Here is an 11456-nt window from a genome sequence, read left to right as displayed (position 1 = left end):
AAATAAAAAGAGAGAAGAAAAGAAAAAAAGAAGAAAAATAATATTACCCCAAATGCAAAATAAAAAGAATCAATGCACATGGGACAAAATTCAAAAATAAGTTTGATACATGAGTATGTAATACAAAAGTGGGAAAAATTTGGGTAACTAGGTAAAGCATTTTAAATTTTATAAAGTATGTATATGTTAGGTGAGATCTTAGACTAATCAAGGATTCACTTTGTTAGCTCACTTAGCCTTATATATATATATATATATATATATATATATATATCCTTACCTTTACCTTAGCCCCATTACAACCCTGAAAAGACCTCATGATGTTTGCATTGGTATGCTAAATATTTGTTGATTGGTTAGATGAAGAACAAGGTTTAGAAAGTATGATTAGAGAAGAGTAGAGTGATTAACCCTATAAACATGAGAGATTAGAGTGATATACACTACCAGTGAGGGTTCAGTGCTTAATTCTATGTTCCCTGCTTTTATGAGCTATCTTCTTACAAGTTTACTTGTTTTTACTGTATAATTTTAATTAGTGAAATCTGATTTATGTTTGTCTTGGAGAATTTATTTACTTTTAAACCAAGTAGGTAGAAACATTTTTGCATGTAGTTGCATTCATATAGATAGGTTGCATTTCATACATCTTACAATTCCTCTTCATCTTTATAGTTTCTCTTAAGCTTAGCATGAGGACATGCTATTGTTTAAGTGTGGGGAGGTTGATAAACCACTATTTCATGGTTTATCTTGTGCTCAATTGAGTGGTTTTTATTAACTTTTTACCCACTTATTCATACTATTTGCATGGTTTTACATTTGCCTTCCTAATTATGTGCTTTGATTGAAAACATGTTTCTTTGGACTTATATTTGCTAATATTAATCCTCTCTTATTACCATTAGATGCCTTGATATGTGTGTTAAGTGATTTCAGAGATTACAGGGCAGGAATGGCTCAGAGGATGGAAAGGAAGCATGCAAAAGTGGAAGGAATACAAGAAATTGGAGAAATTGCTAAGTTGTTCAGCCTGACCTCTTCACACTCAAACGGCTATAACTTTAGCTACAGAGATCCAAACGACGCGGTTCTAGTTGCGTTGGAAAGCTAACATCCGGGGCTTCAATTTGATATATAATATGCCATAGTTTTCCTGACGCTAGGTGACGTGACCGTGTCATCTATGCGGCCGCGTCGCAGTGACAAAAAACTAGCGTGGCAGATTTCACAACCAGCGAATTCTGGGCTATTTCTGAACCAGTTTGCGGCCCAGAAAATACAGATTAGAGGCTATAAAGTGGGGAAATTCATCCATTCATGGGAAGCTTTCATATTCACAATTTTAGGAGTAGATGTAGTTTTTAGAGAGAGAGGTTCTCTCCTCTCTCTTAGGATTAGGATTTAGGACTTCTCTTAGTTTTAGGAGTGACTCTCAATCCCAGGTTCAATGTTCTTTTATTTATTTTCTTAATTTAGTTTATGAACTCTTTATGTTTGGATTGATTTTCTTAATTAATGTTATTTGACGTATTTTCTGATTTGATTTGCTTTGCTTTATTTATATGAATGCTTTTAATTTAATTTAGATATTTTTCCTTTTTGGCTTTGGTTAAATAATTGGTGACTCTTGAGTTATCCAACTCGAGGTGTTGATTGAAAATTGGAATTATTCAAGAATTAATTAGAGATCCTATAACTCTAGCCTTTCCCAAGGAAAGACTAGGGCTTGAGGGTTCGAATTTAATTCATCCGCTTAACTTACCTTCATAGTTAGAGGTTAATAAGGTGGGGAAAAAATCCAATTCTCGTCACAATTGATAAGGATAACTAGGATAGGACTTCCAGTTCTTCATACCTTGCCAAGAGTTTATTTTATAGTTATTATTATTTTATTTTACTTGTCATTCAACTAACTTTTTACCTTAATCCAAAACCCCAAAACACACTTTTTCATAACCAATAATAAGAACACCTCCCTGCAATTCCTTGAGAAGAAGACCCGAGGTTTAAATACTCGGTTATCAATTTTAAGGAATTTGTTACTTGTGACAACCAAAATGTTTGTATGAAAGGACTTTTGAAGGTTTAGAAACTATACTTGCAACGGGGATTTATTCGCAAATTTCTAGACCACGCAAAAGTTCTCTCATCACTGGCGTTAAACGCCCAGAATGGTGCCAGACTGGGCGTTTAACGCCCATTCTGCTACCCTTACTGGCGTTTAAATGCCATTAAGTTTCTCCTCCAGGGTGTTCTGTTTTTCATTCTGTTTTTCCTTCTGTTTTTGATTTTTCAATTATTTTTATGACTTCACATGATCATCAACCTATAGAAAATATAAAATAACAAAAGAAAATAGAAATTTAATATAGATAAGTAAAAATTGGGTTGCCTCGCAACAAGCGCTTCTTTAATGTCAATAGCTTGACAGTGGCTCTCATGGAGCCTCACAGATGTTCAGAGCAATGTTGGAACCTCCCAACACCAAACTTCGAGTTTGAATGTGGGGGTTCAACACCAAACTTAAAGTTTGGTTGTGGCCTCCCAACACCAAACTTAGAGTTTGACTGTGGGGGCTCTGTTTGACTCTGTATTGAGAGAAGCTCTTCATGCTTCCTCTCCATGGTGACAGAGGGGTATCCTTGAGTTTTAAACACAAGGGAGTCTTCATTCACTTGAATGATCAATTCTCCTCTGTCAACATCAATCACAGCTTTTGCTGTGGCTAGGATGGGTCTGCCAAGGATGATGGATTCATCCATACACTTCTCAGTCTCTAGGATTATGAAATCAGCAGGGATGTAATGGTCTTCAACCTTTACCAAGACATCCTCTACAAGTCCATAAGCCTGTTTCTTTGAATTATCTGCCATCTCCAGTGAGATTCTTGCAGCTTGTACCTCAATGATCCCTAGCTTCTCCATTACAGAGAGAGGCATGAGGTTTATACTTGACCCTAGGTCACACAAAGCCTTCTCAAAGGTCATGGTGCCTATGGTACAAGGTATTGAAAACTTTCCAGGATCTTGTCTCTTCAGAGGTAATTTCTGCCTAGTCAAGTCATCCAGTTCTTTGATGAGCAATGGAGGTTCATCCTCCAAAGTCTCATTACCAAATAACCTGGCATTTAGCTTCATGATTGCTCCAAGGTACTTAGCAACTTGCTCTTCAGTAACATCTTCATCCTCTTCAGAGGAAGAATACTCATCAAAGCTCATGAATGGCAGAAGTAGATTCAATGGAATCTCTATGGTCTCAGTCTGAGCCTCAGATTCCCATGGTTCCTCATTAGGGAACTCCTTGGAGGTCAGTGGACGTCCATTGAGGTCTTCCTCAGTGGAGATTCTGCCTCTTCCTCCTCTCCAGGTTTGGCCATGTGAGACGTGTTTATAGCCTTACACTCTCTCTTTGGATTCTCTTCTGTATTGCTTGGGAGAGTACTAAGAGGGAGTTCAGTAATTTTCTTACTCAGCTGACCCACTTGTGCCTCCAAATTTCTAATGGAGGACCTTGTTTCAGTCATGAAACTTTGAGTGGTTTTGATTAGATCAGAGACAATGGTTGCTAAGTCAGAGTGGCTTTGCTTAGAGTTCTCTGTTTGTTGTTGAGAAGATGATGGAAAAGGCTTGCTATTGCTAAACCTGTTTCTTCCACCATTATTGTTGTTGAAACCTTGTTGAGGTCTCTATTGATCCTTCCATGAGAGATTTGGATGATTTCTCCATAAAGGATTATAGGTGTTTCCATAGGGTTCTCCCATGTAATTCACCTCTTCCATTGCTGGGTTCTCAGGATCATCAGCTTCTTCTTCAGAGGAAGCTTCCTTAGTACTGTCTGTTGCTGCTTGCATTTCAAACAAACTCTGAGAAATCATATTGACTTGTTGGGTCAATATTTTATTCTGAGTCAATATGGCATTCAGAGTATCAATCTCAAGAACTCCTTTCTTCTGAGTTGTCCCATTATTCACAGGATTCCTTTCAGAAGTGTACATGAATTGGGTATTTGCAACCATTTGATGCCAGGGCATTTTGGCCAGATTCACTAACCTTTTTCTTTACTGTTTTTAAGGTAGTTTCATGCATTTTCTTAGAAAATAAGCTAGTTTTGGGTAGATATTCACTTACATCTTGATTCAAGCATACATTGTGCACTTTACATGATTTCATGAGAATTTTTGCATGAATTATATGACAAATTGAATGATGCATGACTCATGAATTGGACTAGAACTTTGATGCACTTTGTTGCTTGATTTCAGGACAAAGGAAGCAAAGAAGAACCACGTTAGCAGTCACGTTAGTCCTACTAACGTGACCTCTAACGTGAAATGGGTGCTAACTTGCAAAGTTAATGAGAAAGGTAATCACCAATAACGCCCTCGAAGCCATCATAAGTCCACGTTAAGAGTCACGTTAACTAAGTTAACATGAACTCTAACGTGGAAGAAGACAACAAGGCCAATGTTAGTGACACTCTCCTTTGTCACTAACATTGGCCAAGCTCATAAGTGGCCACGTTAAGAGCCACGTTAACTTAGTTAACGTGGACTCTAACGTTAAGAAGCAAAAGAGAAGCCAACGTTAGTGACATTCACCTTTGTCACTAACGTTGACCAAGCCTCCATAAGCCACGTTAACTCCCACGTTAACTTAGTTAACGTGGAAGCTAACGTGGAGAGAGCAATTGATAGCCAACGTTAGTGACACTTACCTTTGTCACTAACGTTGGGGTGAACCACCAAGAGCCACCATGAGCAATGTTAACTTCCACGTTAACTAAGTTAACGTGGGAGCTAACGTGGATAAAGAGATGATGAGCCAACGTTAGTGACACTCACCTTTGTCACTAACGTTGGAGATGGCTAGCATGACTACGTTAGAAGCCACGTTGACTTAGTTAACATGGACTCTAACATGGGAAATAGGGGCACATTGGAACGTTAGTGACAAAGGTAAGTGTCACTAACGTTCTCGAAGAATTGGCATTACTACGTTAGAAGCCACGTTAACCTAGTTAACGTGGACTCTAACGTAGGGACAAGGGAGGACTCTCCACATTATTGGGAATGGTAAGTCCCAATAACGTGTGCGAAGGACCAAGAGGCAAAGTTAGTGGTCACATTAGTGCCACTAACGTTGAAGTCAACGTGATCATATTTGGGTTAGGAACGTTAGTGAAAAAGGTGATTGTCAGTAACGTTCTCGAACCCACACTTTCACTTAACGTTGACACCACTAATGTCTGAGCCAAAGTCCCTGCCTACTTCACCTTCACCTTTTCTCTCTGCAAGCAAAGCCTAAGGAAAAGGGATAACTGCTTCAAACTCAAGATTCAGAGGCCCATACCCAAGACTTAAAGAGCCAACTAGAAGATCAGAAGAGTAGTATATATAGGAGTAGCTTTGAATTAATTTAGAGAGTTAGAAACTTTAGGGAGCTTTTGGCATAGAACTACTCTCTGTATTTTACTTTCTCTGTACTTCTAGTTTTACTTTCATCATGTATTCTCCATCTTGGTTTTCATTTTCCAGAGCTATAAACAACTAAACCCCTTTCATTGGGTTAGGGAGCTCTGTTATAATTTGATGGATCAATATTAGTTTTCATTCTCCTTCTTCTATCTTTTCTCTTGATTTTACTTGAAAGCTTTCGATCTTCATCCAATTGGGTAGTTATCTTGGAAAAGAAGCTATTCATACTTGGATCTCTTCTGAACCTTGAAAGGGGAATGAAGAGATCATGCTAGAAATGCTTTCTCATGCTGGACCAAATTGGGTTTGGATGGATATGTGACTATAATCCTATCAACACTTGATTTGAGAAATGCATGTGGTATAATCAGTGTCCATACTTCATCTCTTCTCATGAGCAATTGACCAAGGAATTGGCTATTGATCAAGATTTGAGAGATTGAATTACCAAGAAATTGGAATTCGATCACTTAAGATTGCCAAGGAGATCACTGAATGCATTGATTGAGGAAGAGATGAAAATGAACTTGATCCGGAGAATGCAACATCTCCTGAGCCCAATGAACTCCCCATTTCTGATCTTATCCATTCTCTTTAATTTCTGCCATTTACTTTTATGAGCAATTAACCCATTCCCGTTTAAGATTCTGCAATTTACTTTCCGCCATTTACATTCAGCTCTTCATTTCTAGCATTTACTGTTTCTGCTATTTACTTTCCCGCCATTTAATTTTCTGCAAATCTCAAATCAAATTCTGGTTCGCTCAACTAGAACATTCCTCTAATTAAAGTTGCTTGATCAATCAATCTCTGTGGGATTCGACCTTACTCTATTGTGAGTTTTTACTTGACGACAAATTCGGTACACTTGCCGAAGAAAATTTGTTGAGAGACAAGTTTTTCGCGTATCAAGTTTATGGCGCCGTTGCCGGGGATTGATTTTGTATCAACAATGATTAAGTTGGAGGATCACTAGATTGAGCATTTGTTATTTTGTTGATTTAAATTTCTATTTGAGCACTTTACTTTCGGTTTCAGTTGTTTTGTATTCCCATCCCTTTAACCCCTTCATTTCAGTTGTTTACACTTTGTTTCACTCACCCATTAACTGTTTGATATATTGCATCACTCACACTAACAGCATTTTTTTTAGAATAGTTTCTGGATCTATTTCCTTGCTTGTACCTTGTTGGTTGTATGACAGGGAGGAGAAGCGGGGCTTCAACTTCTTTTGATTATGAACCTGAGAGGACCTTCCTTAGATTAAGGAGGGAAGCAAGAGGAAAGAGAGTAGTTGGTGCTGAGAAAGAGGAAGAGTACATTGAACCAAACATAGAGGAGAATATGGAGAACATTCATGAAGAAGAGGCTCACAACCATGGCAGAGAAGGTCTAGCAAATCATGCTGGGCAAGAGAGAAGAGTTCTTGGCTCCTACATCAACCCAAACCCAGGAAACTGTGGGAGTAGCATTCAAAAGCCAACCATACATGCCAACAACTTTGAACTAAAACCACAGCTCATCACCTTTGTTCAGAACAACTGTTCATTCGGAGGAGGCGTCCAAGAAGACCCCAATCAACATCTAACCACCTTCCTGAGGATATGCGATACTGTGAAGTCTAACGGTGTTCATCCTGACACCTATAGACTTCTTTTGTTCCCTTTCTCACTCAAGGATAAGGCATCTAAATGGCTGAAATCCTTCCCTAAGGAGAGTTTGACAACCTAGGAAGATGTGTTGAACAAATTTTTAGCCAGATTCTATCCTCCTCAAAGAATCAACAGGCTGAGAGCTGAGGTACAAATATTCAGGCAGTAGGATGGTGAGACTCTATATGAAGCATGGGAGAGGTTTAAGGACCTAACAAGGAGGTGTCCACCAGATATGTTCAATGAATGGGTGCAGCTGCACATTTTCTATGAAGGCCTTTCTATGAATCAAAGAAGGCAGTGGACCACTCATCCGGGGGATCTCTGAACAAGAAGAAGACCATTGAGGAGGCCATAGATGTCATTGAAACTGTAGCAGAGAATGACTACTTCTATGCCTCCGAAAGAGGGAACACTAGAGGAGTGATGGAGCTAAACAATGTAGATGCTCTGCTGGCCCAAAACAAGCTCATTACCAAGCAATTAGCTGACCTCACCAAGAAGATGGAGAGGAACCAAGTAGCAGCAATCACTACCTCATCAACAACCCAAGAGGGAGTGAATACAGAGGTAGAGAGTGAGCAGGAGCAAGCCAACTACATTGGGAATTCACCTAGGCAAAACCACGATCCATACTCCAAAACCTACAACCCTGGATGGAGGAACCACCCAAACTTTGGGTGGGGGAATCAACAAGATCAAGGCCAAGATCAGAGACGTCACAATCCCAACACCAATGCAGCTCACCAATAATTCACACAGAGAACATATCAACACCACCATAACAACACCTCTCTACATCCATATCAAAACCAAAATAACACTCCTCATCCTTCTACCTCCAATCCCAACCTACCATCATCTGATGACAGACTCTCAAGGATTGAGAACCTGCTTGAAGGCATATGCAAAGAGATTCAAGACAACAAGGTGTTCAAGGAGGAAGTGCGAGCAAATTTTAAGAACCAGGGAGACACCATCAAGAGGTTGGAATCTTAAGTGGGGTATCTCTTTGAGCAGATTCCCAAACCTACAGATGGATTCCCAAGTGACACAGAAAAAAATTCGAGATGTGAAACAAAGAAAGTAAGATGGGAAGATTGCAAGATGGTCACTACAAGTGATAAGGAGACTGAGGACAAGCCAAACAGCCCGCCAGAATAACCTGGAGAGACCTCAACAGAGAAAAAGGAAAAAGATCACCAAGAACCAAAAATCTCACAACAGGAGCTGCTGAGACTCTATGCACCCTTTCCCCAACTACTCAATGGTGCTGTGGAGAAGAGAATATATTCAAGATTTCTTGACTTGTTTGCATCTCTGCATGTAAACATACCATTCATCAAGATCATCCAACAAATGCCTGCATACATCAAGTATATGAAGGAACTGCTTCCCAGGAAAAGCTCACTCAAGGGAGGCCAAACTATAGTGATGAACAAGGAGTGCAGTGCCCTCATTCAACCAAAGTTGCCTACAAAAAGAAAGGACCCAAGGAGTTTCTACATTCCTTGTGCCATCGGAGAAACCATGTTTGATAAGGGACTCTGCGATTTGGGAGCAAGCATCAACTTAATGCTCTTATCCCTTATGAAGAGGCTGCAGATCAATGAGATAATGCCCACAGATGTAGTCATCAGGCTTGCTGATAAAACTCAAAAACAAGCAATAGGAGTGGTGGAAAATGTGTTGGTAAAGGTTGGGAAATACTTCCTCCCAACAGACTTTGTCATATTGGACATGGAAGAGAGTCACAGTCACCCAACCATATTGGGAAGACCATTCCTAGCTACAGCCAGAGCACTCATAGATGTGGAGCGAGGGGAGCTAATTTTGAGGATCCATGATGAACAACTCAGCTTTAATGTCTTCAAACTCTCACAAGAAACAGATCAAGAGAACAAGGAACTAAGGAAGGATCACAGTGAGACACTGAAGGAAGAGACAAGTACTGAAGAACAACGAGCACATCTAGAGATCCCCTTGGTTGATGAACAAGTAAATAACCAGTTGTCACAGCTCAAGGAAAAACTGGAGGAACATAAACCACCAGAGGCATATGAGGGCAGCAACAAAATTTTCTTCGAAGAAGAGGCCACAAAGAGCAAGGCACCAGACAAAGGAACAAAGAAGAGGATACCAAGGAGGTGGAGGAACAAGAAGATCCCTACCGAAGACTTCTCTCCAGGGGATAAAGTGATCTCAGCTTACTTCCCAAATATCCCCCCTGATCTCCCCAATGTACCATCTCAGTTACCTAAGGTCTTCACTATCAATAGAGTTCTCTCTTTGAAACATGTAGAGATCATTGATACAACCAATGGATATAGGTCCACAGCAAGAGGGGAGGACTTGAAGCATTATCAACCTCCCTGATGAAAGAGAAACGTCAAGCTAGTGATGCTAAAGAAGTGCTTCATGGGAGGCAACCCATGTTTTATATGCTTTTAGAAAATAGTGAATAAGTCAATATTAATGAATTCTAATCCAAACTTGACAAATACTTGGTGAAATCCTTATTATGCAGTATATAGTGAAGAATAAGTTTGGTGTTGTGATGCATGCCAAGGGAGCATGAATGCAACTCAGAGCATGCTAGTCTTGGAGCTTTGAACAAAACTTTTTTCATCCAGTGCTAAAAACTAAGTTTGGTGTCACCTAAGGTGCCACCAATGTGCATATAAGGATACACAGTTAGTTAGTTAGTTGGTGTTCATGAATAAACAATATAGTTCTTTTTCTTTATTATTCTAGCCGTAAAGTTTAATTTCTCAATCATATTAATTTTTCTTATTTTATTTTTATAGGAAAAGGGAAAGGAGCATTGAAGGGGATTGATTAGACAATTAAATGAGGAAGGTTCGGATAACACAAGAGGAGAATATTTCACACATGTATCAAGGGGGATGCATTGGGAATGGTTGCCAGGCAACATTTAAAGAAGAACAAACTTGGAAAATGAACCAACCCCATCATAAAGTTGGTAATCCTTGTGCTTATTCTATACAAAACTCCATCCGTTAATCATACACCAACCCCATCAATCCACACCTTTCATCTCCTCCTCACTTCCCTATATAAGTGAATCCTACTTCGTACTTCCCCTTCACACCCAAAGTGCTATTTCTCAAACTTCACACCTTTGGCATCCAAATTCCTCCATCACACCTTGTCCTAACCAACCAAATTCCTCATCTATCCGTACCCTCCACTCTCTTCACACAGCAACTCAAATTCATGGCAACATCAAGCACTCAAGAGGGACACAAAGTGGACAAAGAAGGAGGGGAGCACGGGCAACCACATGAGTAAAAGGTGGTAGAGTTCCTTCTTTGGTCCATATCTTTCTATGCTTTAAATAAGGAAGATCTTGTATGAAATAGAACATGCTTCCATGTTAGTTTGAACCTTTTTTAATTCTGTCTTTTAAACTTTTTGTTGATTAGGTCTATGCTTGCTAGTCTAAATGTTACTGCATCATTTCCTTACTTACTTGTATGCTTGTCCTTTTGAATCAAATGAAAAGAGAATGAGTGTTTTATAAAAGACCAGAGTGGAGTTCATACTATGGAGTAAGTTCCTGAGTTTGTGGTGTGGTCATAAGTTAGCTAAGTTGGTTCAACCACAAGGTGGGAAGACAACTATCTGTCATGAATCATATGCTTGAACACACCCCATGAGACTAGCTAAATAACAAGATTCTAATAAGAAAAAGGGAAAGAACAATCAAAGTTGAAGAATAAAAGAAAAATAGCAAGAAAAGAGGCTAGGCACCAAGGGTTTGAGTCTTGAGGGATGTGTCTGTGGTGTTCCTGTACCAAGGATCTGCTTGGATTACTAAGCTCTCAGGGGTGCTTTATCACCTGGTAACTTGGGTTAACTAACCCGGGATTATCAGCTGAAAGTCTGCTATCAAGAGCAATCTTTGCTACAGAACATTTAAAAGCCCAAAGAGGTGCTGGACAACAAGACCTCAAGGAAAGAAAATAAACAAACCATGTGCCTGTGGTGTGTATGTATGGGGGAGAGACTTGAGGAAGTAAGTCCTTAGGGGTGCTTCAACACCTAGCACCTTGAACTAACTGGTTCGGGAGTGTTGGCTGAAAGCTTATTCTAAAGAGTTGCCCCCTTACAGAGCACTTAGCCTAAGAACACAAATAAGCCCTGAAATGACAACAAAAGGATCAATGAATAAAAGTCTCATGGGATGCAATCAAGTGAGTATTCTAGAACACGATAAAGGTCTGAAAGCCAGTGAAGGAATGAACCTAAGTTGCTATGCATGAAACCACCATAAAACCAGGAACATGACTTCCACAAGAATGACT

At 39.5% G+C, this 11456-nt stretch overlaps 1 non-coding gene across 1 annotated transcript; it reads right to left on the bottom strand.

Moving 5' to 3' along the window:
* Positions 1–7261: 7261 nt before the first annotated feature.
* Positions 7262–7368, bottom strand: LOC112731110 (small nucleolar RNA R71). The gene has a single exon (XR_003166902.1). It is a non-coding gene; the product is annotated as a small nucleolar RNA R71 (small nucleolar RNA).
* Positions 7369–11456: the final 4088 nt, after the last annotated feature.

Source organism: Arachis hypogaea, chromosome 12 (genome assembly GCF_003086295.3).
Source record: "Arachis hypogaea cultivar Tifrunner chromosome 12, arahy.Tifrunner.gnm2.J5K5, whole genome shotgun sequence".
NCBI classification, from domain to species: domain Eukaryota; kingdom Viridiplantae; phylum Streptophyta; class Magnoliopsida; order Fabales; family Fabaceae; genus Arachis; species Arachis hypogaea.
Note: the sequence above shows the minus strand (reverse complement) of the source record. Positions and strands in the feature narration are given on the sequence as shown.